The sequence below is a fragment of the Dipteris shenzhenensis genome, chromosome 5 (assembly GCF_047967505.1).
Source record: "Dipteris shenzhenensis isolate YYH24624 ecotype China chromosome 5, Dip_SZ_1.0, whole genome shotgun sequence".
Taxonomy (NCBI): Eukaryota; Viridiplantae; Streptophyta; class Polypodiopsida; order Gleicheniales; family Dipteridaceae; genus Dipteris; species Dipteris shenzhenensis.
The window spans coordinates 32069682-32091148 of NC_141600.1; the positions used below are offsets into that span (position 1 = coordinate 32069682).

Sequence of the window (21467 nt, forward strand, 5' to 3'; positions counted from 1 at the left end):
GGTGAACTGTCCCAGCCAGCGGGTCACCAGGCATGAGGACCTGAGGCTCAGGTGGAACCAACCAAACAGCTGGGATCGCACCGTCGATCTCCGTGCGTCTCGCCTGGACTCCACGTGCACCTCCAGCTGCGTCTGCAAGATCAGCCATCTCCAGATGTCTGTACGTATCCCTCCAAACTCGAAGGGACCGGGCTGGCCCCCTCATCCAGCCGTCCCACCTGATATGTGATCTCTCCCCCAACTGAAGGCCCTCGGCATCTCTGACCTGACCGTTCCAGATAAGCGGCTGGCGATCGATCTCCTCCTGACAGCTGGGAGGGGACTGTCTGAATGAGACTGAGGCGGAGCCGCCTCCAAACCATGAGGAGGCTATGAACGAGTGGGGAGCGGGGCGGAAGTGAAGATCCACCTGAGGGACGGTAGCCACTCTCCACCTCGGCGCGGGACACAAGAGCCGACTCCCTGCTGAAGTAACATCTTCCACGTCTGCCCCCCCGGGGTCAAACCGCAGATGACAAGCTTGCCTAACAAGGCCTGACTCTGAAGCTCTGGATCGATGACCCCCAGGCCACCCTCAGCCTGCGGAAGAATGACTGTCTGCCAAGCAACCGTGGCTCTGGTATCTCTAAGACCATCCTCCCCAGACCAAAGGAAGTTCCGAACCAACCTCCTGAGCTGTGCCACGCTGGATCTCGAGAAGCACCAGCAGGAAGCCACATACCAAGCCGTGGCTAGGAGGACCTGGTTAACTACCAGGGCACGACCTGCAAGAGACAGCTTAGCAGTGCTCCAGAAAGCCAGCTTCCGTCGGATGGAGTCTAGCACCGGGAGAAACTGCTGAGCTGGCGTGATGTCTAGGCCAACCTGAAAGCCAAGGTATCTAGCTGTCTGTCCCCATGGAATCCATCTGAAACCCAGAAATCGCCCCCACTGAGAACACGCCCCAGGGTCTCTGAGAAAACCAACTGATTTGTTCCAGTTGATTTTCGCACCAGCGGCCGAGCAGAAAACCTCCAGGGCCACCATCCGCACCCTCTCTAGCATCCTCTCATCGTCCTGGACATAAAGGGCTGTATCATTTGCGTACTCCGAGTCCAAAAGCTCCGTGTCCTCCCGGAGTGGAAGGCGAGCACCCCTGATCCCGGTGGACCTTGCCCGAAGGTAGTAAGTCATGGCCTCGGCGAAGAAGAGAAACAGGTAAGGAGCAAGGGGGCAGCCCTGACGCACTGATCTCTCCAAGCTAAAGCGCTCACCCATCCTGCCTCCAATGATGACCCTGCTAGACGCTGTCCTGTACAAAGCTGAGATACCCTGAATCCAACCTGCCGGGAAACCTAGCCGCTCCAGAGTCCCCTCCAAAAAGGACCAGTCCATGCGATCGTAGGCCTTCTCGAAGTCGAGAAGAAGAATGGCAAGGTGTGATCCGCTGTGCTGAGCCCACTCCGCCGCCTCTGAAAAGGTGAAGACATTATCCAGGATACTGCGATCCTGGACAAAGCCTGTCTGAGTGTCATGGATGAGGTCTGGGAGTAGCGGCTGAACTCGGGCACTGATCATCTTGGCGAGGATTTTGTAGGCAGTGGTAAGGAGAGTGATCGGACGCCACTGGCGGATCTCCTGTCTATCTCCTCCCTTCGGGATGAGGCAAATCAGTCCCGAGGAAAGGCTCTCTGGCATCTGACCGCTACTGAAAATCCCCTGCAGAGCTGCAAGGAGGGGCTGATGGATCTGGTCCCAGAAGGAGGTGAAGAATGCTCGGGATAGCCCATCCTCACCTGGGCATTTCTGTCCGTCGATAGCCATCAAGGCCTCCAACATCTCATCCAAGGTGAACGGTGCCAACAACGTCGCCTGCATGCTAGGCTGGACCAGGGATGGAATGTGCCTCCACACCTCCTCACGGGCACGACTAGCACGAGGGGCAAGCGGCTCCTGCTGGAAGAGGGTCCTGTAGAAGTCAGTGGCCAACCCCAGGACCTCCCCCGGATCCGTAACGATGTGACCATCCGCTGTCCTGAGACTCCGAAGCTGATCACCTGCAGCTCTCTAGCCATGCGTCCTGAAGAACTCCCTGCACATCTGGTCACCCTTCCGGGCCCAGAAGGAGAGAGAGGCGTGATAGGAAAACTCTGAGCGACGCTGGAGTGTCTCCTCCAGGAGGGCTCTGGCTCGAAGGGCCTGGATCCGAAGCTCCTCCGAGCCCGGGGAAGCCTGCTGGAGTCGCTGAATGGAGGCGAGGTCCCTCCAAAGAGCTCTCTCTCTGCCCCACCAATCCTGTCGAACCTGTAGGGCTGCTAGCTGGCAGATCTGGCTGGACTCCTGCAGAGCCTGCGCAACTGAGTCTACCAGATCCACGCACTTCCCCCAGTCTCTGTCCCAAAGACTGCAAATACTGCTGCGCACGTCCACCCTCGAGAAAATGGAGTCGGGAATCCTGCATGACCCGGGGGGAAGGGTCTGGGCTGCCGAATCTAATGATAGGAGCACAGGCGCATGGTTGGAGAGTGTCGTCCCTGGAACTATACCCGCCTGACCGCCTCTGCTGATGGCCCAATCACTGACATAAAATCTATCAAGCCTCTCCAGGAGTCTGCCTCCTTCCCTGCGGAAGCCCCAAGAGAAGTTCAGGCTCCCGTGCCAACGCCGGAAGGACGGGTCTCTCCAACTGTCCCTCCCTCCTGTCGCGAAGATGAAAGAGTCCCAAGCTGACTGCTCTGCCTGAGCCATACCTGTGAACTCCGGATCTCTGCCCTGCTGGTCCTCCAAGGTCTCCAGATTGTTGAAGTCACCTCCAACAATCCAGGAATCCATGTCTGGAAGAATCCCTGTAAGTGTCCTCCAGAAGGTGGCTCTGCATCGGAGGTCTGTGGGAGCATAAATGTTGAGGATTCCAATTTTGGATCCCTCCAAATCCAGGCCTACCCAAAGGGCTCGGCCTGCCATGACCGAAAACTCCCTGGGCTAACTGCTCGTCGCACACGGAGGTACAGACACCCCCACTCCTCCCCTGTGCGCCGATCGAGGGCTCCCAGTAAGTGTAGGAACGTCCAGGGAGAACCTTCCCACAGCTACGGGAATGAGCCGCAGAAAGCTTGTGCTCCTGGAGCAGAACAACAAAAGCTTTAAAAATTGCTCAACATTTCTTAAGAGTGCTCTCATTGTGCTGAAAGAGTACTAAGAGAAGGTGACGGCTGATGAAATAAAAAAAGTGCTGAAAGAGTATTAAGAGAAGGTGAAGGGTGTTGAAATAAAAAAAGGTGAAGGCTACTGAAAGTATCAAATTGGACAAAAATTAGACATAAGTGATAATATGTTCTCAAAAAGTGCTCCAAAATATGTCCAAAAACCACTATGACAGTGATCTGCATTTTGATTACATTTGATATCCAAGTGATTACACTTATTATATGATAGTACAAATATATATGGCTATTTGAATACATCTAATATATGCTGCTACATTTATACTACTTTCACTTTCTCTTTATTAAAGTGTTCAAAACTAGCACGGTAGCTGCAACTATTAGATCGGCTTGCAAACCAACATGGTGGTTGTTAATTCTACCACTGGGTTGGTCATCATTGTAGAGCATACATTGAAATCCTATGCATTCAAAAACACTCATTGTGCTTGGCGTATGCAACCAACATGATGTGGAAGTGGAAAAAGTGTTCATACTTAAAAGATGCTTAACATATACATTGTAAAGATGTTGAACATATACGTTGTAAAGACTAACTTGAGGCTCACCAAGTAGATGCACTACATGCTATACAAACCCATTATTGTCCACTCTCGTATGGCAAACATCTTCCTTTTTGGTGATACTTGGGTCTCAATGGTCAAAAACAAACTACAAGGTCCTTAACTTCTTTTGTGATGGGGCTTCTACATGATAGGGGCAATAACCCTTCCTTCTCGATCCTAAGGTGAGACTTTGCCAAGTATGAATTTCTCTATGAGTCCCCAATATTATTGATGCTATTTCAATTTTAACATCATGGGATTCAATGCAATCCGAATTCAATAACATTATAAGGATTGATCTCTTCAAGAAGTTCTCATCTACCAATCTAGGCATCCTTACTTGTGTTAGAGTATTTTAAACATTGTTACCTCAACTTCTTCCCTTGTATTTTGCATCTCTTTGAAATTGTTATGGAGAAAAAGCTATTGAAAAAATGCATTTTGAGCAGTCTGGCCCATTCCATTTGTCAATTAATCAAAATAATGTGCCACTTCAATACAAATCTTTTGTCTTTAACTATGCTTCTCAACCTCATCATCATCTCCAACAACCAGAGCTTGTTGTTTTATATGAGTTTTGCAAGATGGTGAGCCAAGCCAAACCATGCATCCCATGACTTGGGTAGCATGATGGGCCCATCTCACTGGTCTATTGAGTTTTGCCTAAATTAGATACGAAATTCAAATTGCAAATCTGATCACACAAATGATGACGAGTGGTTTACTATCAAATTAACAATATATCACGTTCAAAATTATTCAAAAAATTATGTTTAAAATTTTTATTATTCAAGTGTATCGGGATACTATCCTATGTCTACAAGTTCAATATATTTTCAGCAGTAAGAAGATGCATTTCAAGGTCTAAAAGAAGACTAGGATGAGGTTTGTTATTCTCACAAAGATCAAATTTCTATTTCACGTTATATTAGAGAGGATGTTACACCTTTGCACCTCCAATGTGATGTGGAAGCAACAAGATAAGTACCCAAACCTACTATTTGAAGACTAAGAATCCATAAGCTCCCTTGTTTGGAATTTAAGTCCCTTTTTAAAAATTATTCAAAAGTAGTAACTAGTCTAATCAATCAAAAAACTCCGAAAGTAGAAAGCTATCCTAGCTAAAGCCCATGGAGGAACACCAGGAGGACACTTTTCTGGAGACATTACAATTAAGAAGATTTTGCAAGCTGGTTTATGGTGGCCTACCATTTTAAAAGATGCTCATAATTGGGCCAAAGCATGTTTGCCCTGTCAAACAGATGATAGACCATTGGACAGTGATATGATGCCCCATCAACCAATTCTCCTCTTGGGACCTTTTTAGAAATGGGGACTGGATTTTATTGGACCCCATCAAACCTCTAACAAAGTTTTCAGGTAATCAATATATTTTGGGTGCCACTGACTATTGTACAAAATGGGTTGAAGCTATAGCACTCAAAACATGTAAGGCTAGGACTGTGGCACATTTCCTTTATCACAATATTGTCACCAGGTTTGGTGTTCCTATTGAAATAGTGTCATACAGAGGAACCCATTTCCTCAACAAAACAATCAGGAAGATGACTACAGGCTATTACCCACAAGCCAATGGGCAGGCTGAGAGCTCCAACAAACTGATGAAAAAGGTCTACAAAAGAACAATGGCTGATCACCCTGAGGATTGGTATTAGCACTTGGATTCAAAACTGTGGGCACTTAGAACAACACACAAGGTTGCAACTGGGTTAACACCTTTCAGGTTCGTATATGGCTGTGAAGCAGTAGTACCTATGGAATTTCTGACAGGTAGCCTGAGTGTGGCAATAGATAATAAACTATCCCTAGAAGAATCCATCAATGCAAAATTAGAACAACTTTTGCAATTGGATGAGGATAGAGGCTAACAAGTTCACATATTGCTGATATTATTCAAAAAAGGAGGGCAGCATGGATTAATAGAAACATCAAGTTCAAATTGTTCAAAAAATGTGATTTGGTGTTAATGTTTAACACAAAGTTAGGGAAAATGCCAGGAAAGTTCAAGCTTAGATATGATGGTCCCTTCAAGGTGCTTGAAGTTTTTGATCAAGATACCTTCAAATCAGCTGACGTTCATGGGAATGCATTTGACAAACCAGCCAATAGTTTGAGGCTCAAACCCTATATTGGACCTGACCACACTCAAGCAAAGATAAACACAATCTCTCTGCAACTCTGCAAAGACCTCAATCAAGATGATAAATATGTTTCAGCTACTATTCACATTGATGAATTTATATCCATCAGACTCCAACTACAGTCCGACACTGGTCCGACATAGACATATGAAACATGTTGTTTCATCTACACAAACATTCAGGTATGCTCTAATGCCTACTAGCCCAATCCACTAAGTGTTGCAGGTATGCCAAACTTAAACGAAGCACCCACAGTGGTGAGCCTGGGCCCACCAACGACCATCTGACAACCGTCAAACAAAGCCAAATTTGACTCCGACTCCAATCCGATGGATACAACACAAACAACTGAGCACTCCAAGTCCACTCTGACTTCGACCACAGTGTCTGATTTCGATGCCAATCTGACAAGCGCCTAGGAATGGGTGAATGTCTTTGACCCCAATCCGCCCAACACATGTGACATTACTCATCCCATCTGACCCCACTTCGACTCACATCCAACTACGACATCCGCTTTCACTCCACTTTAAAAGCGAACAATATGCCTTCGATCTGACTACCATTTCGCCATCCAACACAGCTCCAACAACAAGGGAATCTGTCTCACATGCACTCCATCCTCCGTACCAATAGGACAACCAATGGATGTATCAGTATGAATCCGACCCTTATCACCAAGCCTTTTCACTCACATGAGGCTCACACCTCCACAGTAGTCGTTCTGGTCGACCTCTCCCCAACAAACTCCATCATCGAAAATACATCTCACAGTGCTAAATGAAAGCTGATAAGTAGTTCCTCACACATGCCAAAAACTATTGACAGCTTGTTGCATGTGCCATTGATGACACCACAAGATTGACAGAAGCTTTTCCCACGAGCCTTGTCTACATATGGCGCCCAAACGTGGCCATCGCCTCACATTTCCTAGCACAACTGCTGAGATTATCGACATACCTGATCCAGAGGAGATGGAATCAGATGACAAACCACCACTTCCACCGTAGAAAAAGCAGATGCTCACAGTAGGCTTCGCACATTTCAAGCTTTCAATCATAAACGAGGAGATTTTCTATAAAAAAGATGACTCCGACATGCAAAAGGAGTTCGGCCGCCCAAAGACACAAAAGAACTACTTTTTCATCAATAACATACAAGATTTAAAAAGATGATAGCAATTGTGTTCTATTATATTCCATTATAATGGTCCTACAAATGATTCACTAGGTTCAAATAGATAGAATTTTAAAAAAAGCTAACCACCGAGTGTGCTAGTGTTAGCAGTGGAAATATTCACTAACTCTAATGTTAGGGAGCACTCACCAATAAAGTGTATTTACATTATGGGATGTAGATAGTAAATTTACTTGATGCTTGGACACTCTATGGTGGCTTCTGGTTTTGGAAGGGGAGAATTAGCCTCTATGGTGATGCAAGCCTCCTTGAGGATTTATGGTGGAGTAGGACATTTCTTACAGTGGGGACCCAACTGCATTAATGGATCTCCCCCGAGCAAGGACAAAGGGTTGTGCTCTTGGCTTCAACTTTGGGAAAAACATAGAGATCAATAATGTGGTTGGCTAAGCAATACCATTTGAGTAACAGAGAAGAAGCCCTCATCTTGTAGGTGTTAAATAGCATTCCTAAAAGCTAGACAACAAATGGCGTTCCTTCTTTGATGTGGAGGCTGCCAAAAATCTTAGCAAAGGTAGTGTATAGGAAATTGATGGAGAGTAGGACCATGTTTGGACACTTAAATGCTAAAATAAAAATGAGGAGGTTGCCGAAACGGTGGTCACATATGTTGAAAGATAGGTTGAAAGATATATGGAAAGGTTGCAAGATTAGAAAGGCCTTTTTTATGTTTTGTAAGGTCTTAAAAATGTGGCTTCCTCTCAAGTGTAGAGTTGGCAGGCGGAAGAATATAAATCTATGTTGCCCTTTGTGTGGCCTAGCTTTTTAGGGTTTATCCCATCTCTTCTGGTCTTGTGTGATTGCCCAGAGGGTTTGGTATAGAGTTTGTGGCTCTATCATAGGTGGGATTAAGCTCTATCATAGTTGTGGGATTGATGGGCAGATTAAATATCTGTTCAAAGTGGAGGCTAAGCGGAGGCTTGGGGATACAAGAAACCTTATGTCAACTTTATCTGCGTGCTGGCCATATGTACGTCTAGTGGTATTACTTGGCATCTAGTCGGTTCAAAATAAAGTGGTATTTGGTTTCGCTTTAGGTCATGGGTTTAGAGGAAATGCAGATCTAGGGGGGGTTAAGACAATGCTATCATATTTTGGTAGTAATGTTGGTGTATATGCTGAATTGGTTTGGGGGTGGTTCATGGAACTTGGTCGAGTAGTAGTGTAGCTTGCTCCTATGCAACATAGGTTGTGGAAAGTCTACCCTTAACTCCAAGCAAGGCTGTATTGTTTTTGATGTTTTAGTAATAAAGGATGGCATTTTTGCCCCAAAATAAAAACCCCACACCTAGTTTTATCATGGAGATATCTTTTGGGATTATCATGGAATAAAGTATTGAATTATAATTCAGCTTGTGTATCTCTAGATGAATCTCTTTCTCTCTTCATCTTAGGGGCTTTCTCAACCCAAACAAGAGGCAAATGCAATTGTTATGCCATTCTTTTAATTTTGTTGCCTTGGAAAATCTTCATGTAAAGCAAGGCTCACCATCATGCTCCAGTCTTTTAATTTTGTTTCCTCCTAAAGTCTTCAGACGAAGCAAGCCTCACCATCATCATTAGTCCTTTCAAAATTTTTGCTTGCTAAAATCTTCACATAAAGTAGACTCACATTCTCATTGCATCTCTTTTCTCCCTATCTCGATCCCATTCACAATCCTATTGGCTCACTTTTCTTGCATATCGATTCCCACCCCCCTCACACAATTTGATCCCTATTGCCAACTTGTTGTAGTTGGCATCCCTTCACACCCCACTCAGACAATCCTATTGCCCCACTTTTCCCCTTCAAGAACTACAAATCATGTGCTTTAAGAAAAGTCAATTCTTCATCCTTAGTTTAAATTAAATGCACAATCCTTGAATATCCTTTCTTCCAAGTGCATAGATTATAAGAATGGGTTTACCACAGAGTTTTATTGGGTTTTTTGGGATCTTATTAAGTTAGATTATGTTGTAATGATAAATGACTCCGGGTTGAAGGTGACTTTGTCCCAGGATGTTAATGTCAAGCTGGCAAAGTTGTTCCCAAAGAAATGAAGTAGGATGAGGCCATCACTACCCATTGGCCCCAACCCTGTTTGCCCTCTGTAATGTTCCATTGAAGTTGGCCATTTAAAAGGCTATGAATGATGGAGTAGTTAGATGCTTGAGGTTGCCTTCTAGGACTCTTTAGTGGCCAATTTTTTGCTGATGGCATGATCTCTGTTTCAATGGAGGACCACGAGAGTCTAGCCAACTTGTCTTTAGTGAGATGATGAACAGATTTTGTGAGGTAAACGGGTCAATCTGTAACTAGCTTAAGTCGCTTATCTTAACAACAAACACAGTTCCTAAGCTTGAATGGCTAAATGGTTTCCTAGGACCATGGGTTGACCGGGGAGTTATTATTAAGTATCTTGGAGCTCCATTGGAGGTGGGGGTTACCGTCAAGTAGATCTTCGAGTGGTTAAGGGATAAGATTACATTGAAATTAAGGCAGTGGTGTGGGGTTACCATGGGGTGGAGTGCTAGGATTCTTGTGTTGAAGCATGTTCTCTCTTTGCCCACTACCTACTTGGAATCCATCTAGAGGTTTAGAAAGTCACATTGGTTGGAAATAGAGAAGATTTTTAGGGCATTTGTTTGGTTGGAGGATGCGTGCAACATGAAATGGCACTATGTGCCTTGGGAAGCATTAAAATCTCCCAAGGCAGGGGGTGTTGGGAGACCATAACGTTGATAAGAAGAATGTTGCATTGCTATCTAAATGATTGCCAACAATATTGGAATGTGAGGCTTCTTGGATTAAATGTATTAAAGTGGTTTGTGGAGAAAAGAGTGGGCAGGAAGGTTGGTATGTGGGAAAACCTCACTCGGTATGAGAAGATATGTTCAAGGTTTCCTCTTAAGATTTGGGGGTCAAATTTGGTAGCAGTTTTACTTGATGCTTGGAAATTCTATGGTGGCTTATGGTTTTGGAAGGGGAGAACTAGCCTGTGTGGTGATGCTAGCCTCCATGAGGATTTATGGTGGAGTAGGACAATTTCTTACAATGGAGACCCAATTGCAGAATGGCTCTTCCCCGAGCAAGGACAAAGGGTGGTACTCTTGGCTTCAACTTTGGGACGAACATAGAGCTGATTAGAGATTAATAATATGGTTGGCTGAGCAATACAATCTGATAATAGAGAAGAAGCCCGCATCTTGTAGGTAGTAAATAGCATTCCTAAAAGCTGGACAACAAACGGTGTTCCTTTTTTGATGTGGACAATCAACCAATGGAATGTAGAGGGTCGCACTACAGAAAATCTCAGCAAAAGTAGGGTATAGGAAAGTGATGGAGAGTAGGACCATGTTTGGAAACCTCAATGCTAAATTAAAAAAGAGAAGGTTGCCGAAATGGTGGTCAGATAGGCTGAAAGAAATTTGAAAAGGTTATAGGGTGAGAAAGACCATTTTTATGTTGTGCAAGGTAGTACACATGTGGCGTCCTCTTAAGTGTAGAGTTGTCCGGTGACAGAATATAAATCTATGCTGCTCTCTGTGTGGCCTGGCTTTTTACGATTTATCCCATCTCTTCAGGTCTTGTGGGATTGCCCAGAGGGTTTGGTATAGAGTTTTTGGCTCTATCAGAGGTGGGATTAAGCTCTATCACAACTGTGGGATCGATGGGCGGATTCAACATGTGTTCAAAGCGGATGCTGGTTCTCATTGGGGATCTTACGTGGACTTTATCTGTGTGCTGGCCATATATACAGCTAGCAATATTACTTGGCATATGGTCGGTTCAAATAAAGTGGTATTTGGTTTCGGTTTAGGTCTTAGGTTCATAGAAAATGTAATTCTAGGGGGGGTTAAGACGATGCTATCATATTTTGGTAATAATGTTCGTGTATATGCTGAATTGGTTTGGGGGTGGTTCATGGAGTTGGGTCGAGTAGTAGTGTAGCTTGCTCCTATGCAACGTAGGTCGTGGGCAGTCTACCCATAACTTCAGCCAAGGCTATAATGTTTTTGATGTTATAATAACAAAGGCCGGCATTTTTGCCACCAAAATAAAAAACCCGCACCTACTTTCATCATGGACATTACTTTTGGGATTATCATGGGATAAAGTATTGCATTATAATTCAGCTTGTGTATCTCTATATGAATGTCTCTTTCTCTCTTAGACTCTAGGGGGCTTTCTTCCAAGTGCACAGATTATAAGAATGCTTCCATCTCTAATTGAAAACCGATACAATCTCACCTCGAGGTACCCTCAGGAGTTGGGTTGCAAAGAAAATAAGGACCATCGACCCAACCAATACTTTTTTCATAGAACAAGAAGTTCCCTCCTTTCCACCGACGACTTTCTTACCAGAGAGTCGATTTGCTCATGGGTGTCTTCCTATCACTATTGGTGAGAATGAATTCCCTCTTGATTTCAAGCCACGCTTATATTTGCACCAGGAGGCTTGTCTTGAACAATTTGCTAGCCTTGTTAACATAGTGTCAACTAATGTTGCACCCCTAAAAAATGCCAAAATATTGATAAAGGATCCGTTTGTTCAAAATCCAATTTGTGCTTTTATGGCCTCAAAGGCACGGCAAAGTGATCTCCAAAGGTCACTTCATTTGGCATGGCAAGGCTCAAGGTTATAGATTGTGGCCATAGAGAATGATTATGCGAGCTAGGAGCCATACGTAGTTTAATTGGGGAGGTGTTTTTGAGCAGGAGAAGTTGTGCCTACGAGGTGCCTGAGCTAATAACTACTCTGCTAACCTACAAGGTTGCTAGCTTGTAAGCTACTTATCAAGAATATCGACAACCCTCATTCTTACCTCCTTATTTCCGTTATTGCAAAAAGTCCTTGTCAAGAATATCAACAACCCTCATTCTTACCTCCTTATTTCCGTTATTGCAAAAAGTCCACTTTACTTGTTGGGAGATAAGGTAACGAGTTGTTGGTGAGCACCCCCCGGAGAAGATCTAGACAAGTACAAGGTGCCTATAGGATAGGTTTCACCCTTGCCAAATTCGATGGGTAGCCTCTCCACGTCGGGAATTTGTCCTTGAACCTTTCTAAAAGCCACGCCCATTAACACGTCAAATAATGTAGGGACACCTAGTAATTTCAAGACTTTGCACTTTGGTAGTTTTAACCATCCCTTAGTTGCCTGAAGAGAAGAGGTTGTGATCATCTGCCAGTAGTGTGCAATGATTCTATTTTTGAGTGAGTAGGCTAAGTTCCATGCTTCCAATCCAAATTAAGTATTAAATGTATTAGGCTTCAATTTCTAAAAGATACGAAAAGCGATGGAGAGGGATGCATGCAACAGATGGTGGACACGTGGCATAACTACCCCATAAGCAGCACTGCAAAAGGGGGTGAGGGGAGGGCTCTCTTAGCGGAGCCTGCGAGTGCCTGCTCTTCATACCTTTCTCGGCCTTTTGGCTAAGATCAAGTGTAGTATCTGTTCTTATCAGTTTAATATCTGATACGTGACCCATCGGGTCACATGATATTAACCTAATTTCTTTCAGGGGGCAGCCCCATCCGGCAGCTTGCTGCCCGGGACTGCGAGCGTCGCCTGTGTCTTGCACTACCTCAGAGGGCTGGCGCACCCCTTCTCCCTCGGGAGACCCCAATCCAAATCCTAACAAGGAAGGACGCACACGACCGAGGACGCGGACGCTTTCAATCAGGTCTGCACTCTCCCCTTTGCGCAGAGCCAAATGTACATAGTCCTTTGTGTTAGTGAAGTCAGATGTCGTCCCCAGAGCAATTCGTTGGTCGTTCCAGAGAAGCTGCAGATTGGAGATGTGGGCTATGCTGATAGGAAAGTGGCCGGAGGTTGAACGTCCACAGATTGGGTGAGTGTAGATGGCTGGTTGTGTTGAGAAGAAAGGCGCTTGTGGCGGATTGCCGTACCTACTGTTGCTGTCTCACGGGTTGCTCCATTAGTAGGAAGGAAGTTGGCAATTGCCAATTCTTGACAAGAATCACTTTACGATTCAGAACGTGAGAAGAGAGTACAGATCGCCAACCGACTCCAATGCAGCAACGGTCTTTCATGCCAATCGAGAAAGCAACACTAGACTATCTGCGTATGGCTTGAATCATCGAGGTCAACCATCACTATAGCACATGGTTTGGAATCTGGATTGAGCATAGTAGGCAGCCCAAGTTAGACAAAAGCAGTCCACTGTGGCTAGAAAGCAAGGCCCCGTCTGCAGCAAGAGTTAGTACAGAATGGGAGCTGAAAAATTAGAGGTGAAAAAGTCGGACAGAGCAATTATGGACTGCAAGAGAAGATTCAATCTATGGTACAGATGTGCTAAGAAAGATCCATCAGATGTGTGGATGATAAACTTTCCCATACCCATGCGACTCAAGCTGAGACATAGGATGTTCATGAGGCAGGGAAATTCATAAGCCAAAGAGGCTCCTCCTTTCTGTTTTGGCCTGGGAAGGGTGATGCATGATGGAACTCAGGCACACATATATGATGAGGATGCGGAGGGGGTGATGGGAGTGAATGAATTGCACATGGTCAACTGATGGTGTTGCCAGGGGGCAAAGGTGCAATTCTTACCCGACCATGTATTTTAATGCAAAGCAATTTATTTGCCCTGGACACGGGTCTTAATGATACGTGACCGAATAGGAACTTACAGACAATTCTCTATGGACTTAAATGCGATGACTCTCAGATGTCCCTCACAAAGGCAAAAAGGGGATTGGTGTTGCAAGGCATCAACAACACACCGATTTGGTTAACTGTGTCAAGATACGTGGCTATAAAAGTCAAGAAGCAGAGTCAGAGATGGGCACAACCCATCTAGCTGAGGATGTTGATATGCATCTGGTATTTTCAGAGTATGCGGGTAATTCTGCTGAGATGCCCTGCAATGAGACCTTTGATCACATGGGACTGAGGATTGTTGATGGGCATGTATGATCCTCCGAATATGTCTTGGTCCTATACTATGGCCCTTTGGAACCTGAACCCTCATGATGACAGTGTTGTCTACTTGATTTGACAATCTTCAAATGGTGACAATTTCTTTTAGAACAATTAAATCTAACAGCCTCTAGCAGCAAAATGGGTCACTCCGTACGCTGGGGAAAAATCGCAGATGAACCTTGTAGTTGACATCAAGGAAGAGACAAACCCTTGCAGTTGACATCATCTAAAAGTCTTTTTCAGCATGGAGGTGTTCTCTTTATGGTTTTCCATTTTGCAGGTGTCAAAAATCTCATGCACAGTGTGGACATGTAGGCTTCATGGTTCTAGTGACATGTCCATTTAATTCTCTTTCTCTACAAGATTCAAGTCTGGCATCCGTTTGGTTTGTTTTCCTCGTGTGTCACAGGTATATATTGCAAGGAGATTGCTGGTGGATGCCAACCTTTAAGTGGCTGCACAGTAAGCCAGCATTCTTATTCATGTAATACATTGTGTATCACTGAGTGAAAGAGTGATGTGAATATAGCTTATCAAGCTGAACAGTTCTATGTACATGGTACAAGGAATTCGCCAAAGGGTTGGGATATATTTAGGTTCTGTTGTGAGAAGCCATGGGCTGATTGAACATGGAAGTTTGCCATGAGTATAGGATATGGGTTAGTGAAGGCTATAATTGGGAGACATAAAAGGCACGAAGCCCTTAGCTATCTATAGGCATCATGTTGGTTTCCCGAGAAAAGGACTGTCATTAATGCAGACATCCTAGCACTACGGAGACACCTAGGTAAAAGTGCAACTCCCCTAGAAAGGGTACAGAGACAAGATGAGAGGAGGTTTCCCACGGTTGGCCGCTCTATCAGGTGATCTTCTACAACTGGCTGAGTAAAGAGCCACTCAGGTGACCTATAATACCATACAATACCTCTCTGTGCCCGATATCTGATTATGAACTTTCCCATGCCCACGTGACTCAAACTGAGGTATAGGATGTCCATCATGACTCAAGCACACAGAGGGGGTGATGGAGTCTGGAGTGAATGAATTGCATGATCAGGTGATGATGTTGCGACTGTGCAAAGGTCTAACTCTCACCCAACCATTTATTCATCCCGGACATGATTTCCAAAAAGAGAGCTTACAGAGAATCTTCTATGGACTTTAATGCCATAAAGGCAAGAAGGATTGATGTTGCAAGGCATCAAGAGCACATAGACGGGTCCTTTGGAACCTCAACCCTCGTGGGGCTTCTCGAACATCTTGGTGAAGCATAAACAGGTTGACAAGAAAGCACAGCAACGATGACGATGTTATCTACTTGATTTGTAAATCTTCAGATGGTGACAATTTCTTTTAGAAGAAGAAAATTAACTGTCACTAGCAGCAAATTGGGTAGCTCCACAAAACTCCACTGGGAAAAATTGACAGATGAGAAAGAACAGAACAAAGACAAACATCAAGAGAGAGAAAAATGTGGTTAACCTTCCAATTGACATCAAGGAAGTGTCTTTTTCGTCATGAAGAACGCGTTCCCTTCCATGTTCTCCCATTTTGCATAGTGTCCACTCGTACGCTTCATGGTTCCATTTCATTATTTCCTCTACAAGGATTCCATTCTGGCATCCATGTGACCTTAGTTTCTTGCATATCACAGGTAAAGGATTTCATTAATGTATATATTGGAAGGAGATGAATGGTCAATGCCAACCTTTACGTGGTTGCACATTTTGTCAAAGTGCAGCAGATTATACGAACTGAGATAGAGAGCAAATCTGTGAATGAAGCGAGACAGCAAACTGCGACTAGAGAGAGAATAGACTGCACGAGTATACAGGAAAAACTCTACATGCAGGTGAGAAAAAAAGATCACAAACCAGAGCAGGAACTGCACCTGGAACACCACACATACAGGCTGGAAACTGCGCCTATTTGCAGACTGTAAACCAAGGTAGAACTGATCTCAGAGAGCTCACGGGTAGGCTGTAAAGTGCACCTCCACAACGTACAAGGCCAGGCAAAATAGCCCTAGGGATATATAGGGCCAGGGAGGCTGCTGATTTGGACGACCCAATTGACCTGGTCTGGTCTGTTAACCCAACCTTGGTTAGGTTGACCCGACCCTGGCCAGACCAGCCCCAACCAGGCGTCCTTGAACCAGCAGCAACTAGGACTCAAACCAGGCCCAGAACCACAGCCTTAACTGGGCCTGGTAACTGAGTGACCTGGCTAAGCCCCCTTTTAACGTACAGAAATACACTGAGAAAGGATGAAAGTGCTACACCTCTCCGAGGGCGGTCACACCCACATAGAATCCCTCTCTCTCTAACTGACAGCCAGGAGATCAGTAAGTCTAACACCACCTTCTCAGCTCCTGAATGTCGAGCCATACCCAAGGAGCTGTTTTAGCCACACCATCTCCTCCGAAGCTCTACCAGCAGTTCTCAGCGTCGGATGCACCTCCTCACCAAGTAGCTGTTGTAGCCACACCATCTCCTCCGCGACTCTGCTGGTTCTGAGCATTTGTTGATGACAAGGCTGGTTGCTTCTTGCCACTCCACGAGACCGCTCTTGGAATAGGGTTCTTTAGGCCTATTATGTAACATGCTTTTATTGGCTAACGGAAATGCTAGACTAGCTCACAATAAGCTCTAAAGTCCATTTTAGTTCTAATTTTGTGCAGTTTCCATGCATAATACGTTTTTCTATGGAGTAGTGAAACAAGTTAACGGCAAATCAATGCACAACTTTAAAATCGCCAGACCTCATTGAATTACAAACTAAAGTGTCTTGTTTCCAGGTAGAAAGGAGTGAAGGAGCATTGAGCCTCTTCTTTGCTGTAAATTTCTTGTACTTTTTGGATCTATCAAGACAAAGAGGCATGACAACCCTAATATGTGAGGGAGAATTACAAATTTAAGATGATAACTAAGGAAAGAGGACAACAAGTGATTTGAGCTTAAAGGGGTTGCAAGGGGGACGTGGGAATAGTGCGGGGTGATTGAAATGCGCGAGGGAAGAAGATGGAGAGGCGATTTGAGCTTATGTTGCAAGGTGCGGAAGATGAAGGAGAGGCGATTTGAGCTTATGTTGCAAGGTGCGGAAGATGAAGGAGAGGCGATTTGAGCTTATGTTGCAAGGTGCTGCAAGGGGCCGGAACTCGCATTTCCTAGCGAGCAAAGATGGACTGAACATGGAGGGAAACTCAGAGAGATCTATTTAGATTCAAGGTTTTGAACCAAAAGGCTCAACCAGAAGGAAAACTTGAGGTTCTAGTTTGGGGATGGTTTGCATACGTCCTTTGAGGAGAACTCGGGAATCTTGTGTGGAGGGTAGAGTAGCATCTTGGCTCATAATGGTCTTCTCATTCACGAAGTGAGGGATATTGTCTCTTGTTGCTTTCTGTTAGCCAGGCTAATCTATCGTACCATAACAAGGATCTTGAACAAGCACTACTAGATCCTCTGTGCTAAAGGACAGCTCCATAAACAGTGGGAATTGTTTGCAGTAGTGGCAGGTGCCATCCCTCCTCATTTACTAGCTGAGGACCCATGGGAATGCCACCATGCATAGCCAGGAAAAAGAACTAGGGTAGGTGCAGTTCCTAGGGCTCTAGGAGTTGTGATTTTCTGTTTAAACTCCATTTGGGACTTTTTGCAGACCAGTTTGAGTTACTAATTGGAAGCAGACTACTACCACATGGAACCAAGGAAATGTGATGATCTTTGACAGTTCTCCAGAGCAATTGGAAGCAAGGAAGGGCGTAGAAACTAGTGCTGAAGTCAATTTCTTCCATGATCAGCAGGAGACGGTAGAAGCCACATGATTAGTTGACAACTAGGTGACATGTTCAATCTTGCATCTTTGATAAACTAGATGATGTTATTTCTCATGCAGCAGTGGGTAATAGATTAACCAAACACTCCATGGGCATCTCTCAGGTTCTCTCAGGAATAAAGGACTTGCTGAGATTTATCAGCCAAAATAGAGCAGCAAGCACAGAACCCAGATTGGCACCACGCACATGGTTTGATTGAGCATAGTAGGCAGCCCAAGTTGATGGGATTTTTACGACTAGAAGCCAAAACCAGCCCCCTTTCCAGTGTGGCAAGAAAGCAACGCCCCATCTGCAGCTAGAGTTAGAACAGGATGGGGCTTCCAACTTTGAATCGAAATCCAACGCTGGAGCTGAAAAACTAGAGTAAAAGTCAGACAGAGCAATTATGGACAGAAGAAAGGTCCGTCAGATGGCTCTAGATGTCCCTCATAAAGGCAAAAAGGGGATTGGTGTTGCAAGGCATCAAGAACACACAGATTTGGTTAAGAAGCAGAGCCATAGATGGCCATGACCCCATCTAGTTGAGGATGTTTATATGCATCTGGTATTTTCACAGTATGCGGATAATTCTGCTGGATACTTCAACCTATGAGAGGTAAGCAATGATGATAATTCTACTGAGATGCCTCTGCAATGAGAGATCTTGATCGTTGATGGGCCTGTACGATCCTCCGAATATGTCTTGGTCCTATGCTCTGAACTATGGTCCTTTTGAAACCTCAACCCTAATGAGGACAATGTTGTCTTGTGAATCTTCAAATGGTGACAATTTCTTTTAGGAGAATTGAATCCCTGGATGGTGGCCCAGATATGCTGCTCTGCTGCTCCAATCTGCTGCCTGAGTGGATGAGTTACGAGCCCTCAAGGGGCTCCTTTTATAGGCCCCAAAGGCCTCGATATTGAGCGACCCAGTAGGGTCCTTATTGGCCGACCTTCAGCCTCTTCCCCACCAACAAAAGTACAAATTCCATGGGGCGGGTAGCCCTGATCTGTAAACTCATTCCTGCCTCTGTGCGGCCCTGTTCCAGCCCGATTTTCTGGCCTAGACCCTGCTGCAATCTGCCGAGAATCATTTTGGACCTGTCCAGGCTCTGGATACCCTGTCAGGGCTGTATATACCATGCTTTAGGCCTTCCGAACTGAGCCGTACTACTGTCTGCAGCACCCCGTACCCTGGCACAGTGATCTGTACATCTCCTGAAGGCTCCTTTGCACAGCTCTGCCCCAGCCAGATGCTGCCAGCCATGTGTGCTGTTCCGTACATGTGGGAGCTCCATCATGTATTCCCTTGGGTGTGCCCATGTGGCAGCCCTGTCTTTATGTTTTTTCCTCTTGAGTTTGCCACCCACAGGGCACTGCCATGCGGTAGCCCTAACCCTAAGTCTACCTCCCCCACGCTCTCCTCATATGGGGGCTTACAGATGGAGAGGTGACTTTTCCAACACCCCCTCTCACGGACACATCTCTGCCTGATCTCAACTCATCGATGAACATGCTCTAGTTTTGGTGTCAATGTCGATTCTTGGCTTTTATGGTGGGTCCTGCTCCACTAGGTTCGGTCCTGCGCAAGCAAACCATCCTGGTACACACAGCCATCCAAGGTAGCACCAGATGGCACTACCACCAGCAGCCACGTTGCCTTCAAACTCGAGCAATCTCGATGCCACCATCGTCCAACTGTCCCCCTCATAATGAGTGATCAGTCAGTCTGGAGTCTTCAAAGCACCATGCTCTCAAGGTGTATTTCACCCCCAGGCTCCCACTGAGCTCTCAAGCAAGTACGCTTGTGGCTTTCATGATCACCTTCCACCAATCTAAGGATATTTCTTCATCACTCTTCCACCTTCTACTTGCTCTATCCCAAAGGTCTTGCCATCAAGTCTTGGCTATAAAAAGTTCCTGTTTTGCTTAAAAAGCCTTTTCATAGAAAGGATGGTTTGAGGAGTTCCCAGGCCTTCCACATCCCCTTCCACAGTTCTGATCCTTTGGCAACAAAAGGCTTCTGCCCTCAGGAAGGTTTTTCCGATGCTTGCACCCAATAGGTTTAAAATTATCGACATTTTTTCTGACCAGGAAAGCCCAATCAGTATTCAGCGCCTGAAAGCCCTTGAGGATCCACTGTGCCATGAACCTCGTTGAAGATTTCTCAACATTCACTATGCCCAGCCCTCCCTTTTCTTTCGGCATCGTGCAATACCTCCTGTGAACCCAAGTCCCCTCCCCACAGGAAGGTTCTAAAAAGCGTATTAACCTGAGACAAGGCTTTCTGCAAAGGAAACCAGCATGAAATGAAGTTAATTACTGATGGATAAATATAATGATTTAGTACAAACTTTCTTCTGGCCAGGGTGGGTTGGAGACCTTGCCATCTTGCAATCTTCTCTTTGACTTTCTGGATGACCCATTCCCACCTACTCTTATTTGAACATTTGAAACCCATTGGTATCCGAACTGAATGCCTAAAATATTTCTGTTGTCAACCTCCCTTTGAATTAGCCATCCGAGTACATCAGCCGCTATAGCAAAAAGCAGGGGGGGAAAGGGACATCCTTGTCTAATGGACCTTTTTAAATGGAAAGTGTCTAATGCTTTTTAATTGACTTTCACTAAGGCGTTGAAAAAGCTCCTAAAAATAGGTCTGAGTCCCATATCTTGGAGAGCGTGAAGGTTAAATCCCCATTCCATTATATCATAGGCTTTGTCAATGTCAACTTTCATGAAGCAGATGTCTTGCCCATGCTCTTCAGCATACTCCAGTCCTTTCCATAGTGTGAGGATTTCTTCCTTGGATGAATCCTTTTTTCTCTTCTCTGATCCAAACTTGCATTTTCCCTTTTAGCCTGAGTGCCAGAACCTTGGTGAAGATTTTGTAGCAAGTGCTAAGCATTGTAAGTGGCCTCTAATTCTTGAGTTCTTCCATCGGGCCTCCTTTTAGAACTAGCTTGATCATCCCTGTGTTGATTCTAGAATCTAGATAACCTTTCACTAGCAAGAGAAAAGGACTTAAGGTCTCCCATAAGCCTTGGAAGAATTCGATTGGAAGGACGTCTTCTCCACGCGTCTTTCCCTTAGCCATTTGATTCACAACTACTTTCAATTCTGTAGCTGTGATCTATCTTTCTAGATAGGAAGCGCCCAATCTGGCTACCACCCCCTCGATCGGGCATTAACTACAATGCTCCACAGCTGCTTGCTGATTGAAAATGTTGCACCACTGCTTGGAGGATCAGATCCTTGTCGACTAGCGTATGTCCATCTATTTTGAATTCTTGGATGTTTTATTGGGCATGCTTCTTCCTGAGCATCCTAAACATTCCCTCATTTTCCCTATCCCCTTTTCCCGCCCATCACTCCTATAGCTTCTCTTCTAAGACTTTCCTTTATCTCCATGAGATTGCTTTGCCCCCGTTCTATAGTGGTTGGTTCTTTTGCTTTCTCTACCTCCTGTTTCTCTCGCCTTCACTTGTTCTCTCTGTTGCTCTGACCCATTTGTAAAAAATGTTTGTCGTTCCCCCAAAAGCCACCCGCTAGATCCGACAAATTTTATGTTTTACATAGGGCAGCTGAAAGAAGTGAAGATGCAAGACATGGA

General features: G+C 45.1%; 1 non-coding gene across 1 annotated transcript; it reads left to right on the forward strand.

The window, feature by feature from the left end:
• Window positions 1–12506: 12506 nt before the first annotated feature.
• Window positions 12507–12702, forward strand: LOC147901895 (U2 spliceosomal RNA). The gene has a single exon (XR_015541106.1). It is a non-coding gene; the product is annotated as a U2 spliceosomal RNA (small nuclear RNA).
• Window positions 12703–21467: the final 8765 nt, after the last annotated feature.